This window comes from Pterocles gutturalis, unplaced genomic scaffold, assembly GCF_000699245.1.
Source record: "Pterocles gutturalis isolate BGI_N339 unplaced genomic scaffold, ASM69924v1 scaffold14704, whole genome shotgun sequence".
Taxonomy (NCBI): domain Eukaryota; kingdom Metazoa; phylum Chordata; class Aves; order Pterocliformes; family Pteroclidae; genus Pterocles; species Pterocles gutturalis.
In genome coordinates, this window is record NW_010128424.1 from 1 (window position 1) to 832 (window position 832).

Consider the following 832-nt stretch of genomic DNA (forward strand, 5'->3'; position numbering starts at 1 on the left):
AAATGTGCATGTGTTGGGTGCTGTGCAAAATGCCTCGGCAGGCTCTCCATCCATGGAGATTCGGTTTCTCGTTCTCCCCGCCCCCTCGCAACCTTAAATTTAATTTCTGCGTCCTGTATGTCAGCATGGACGGAAAGATCTCGCTGTACCCTGGCCGTGGAGCGGCGGGGGGGCAGCCCTGCCCGCGTGTGGCTCTGTCCCGTGGCCGGTTTTGCCGGCTGGCCCCCCAGATCGAGCCCACGTCCGGTGGTTTGTGGAGCGCTGGGTGCTTGTAAATCTCCAAGAAATAGCGGTTTCCTAAACAGATGGGGATGCAACCTTAGCGCCTGGCGTGCATCCCTGCAGGAGGGGGAATTCCTCCTGTGCCCTCCCGAGCGATGGGGGGACCTGGGTGCTTGCGGTGTCCTCAGGGCAGAGCTGTCCCCTGCCTGGGCTGCGGCAGGACGAGGGTTGTGAGATGTGCTGGATGAAGCCGAGGGATGCTCTGGGTGGCTTCTCGCTGGCCGGTCCTGCCGGGACTGCTGCCAAGGTCCAGCCCTTGAGCAATCCCCTCTCTTGCACTTTGCATCCTCTGTCCCCATAGCTCCGGGAAGCTGGGCAGGGGTGGAGGAAGGAGCCAGCCTGCTGCTGGCTGGGAGCTTACCCCATCCCTGCCAGCAGAACGGAGGTAACCCTGAGACCAGAGCTTGGGAGGGGCTGGCAGCAAAGCCAAACTGGTGAGAGGTGCTTGGCTGCTGGGCCCGCGGGGCCGTGCCACCTGGCTGCTCCCCAGCCCTTGCCGGGATGAGGGAGGCGATTCCATCCGGCTGAACACCCCGCAGGCAGGCCTGGG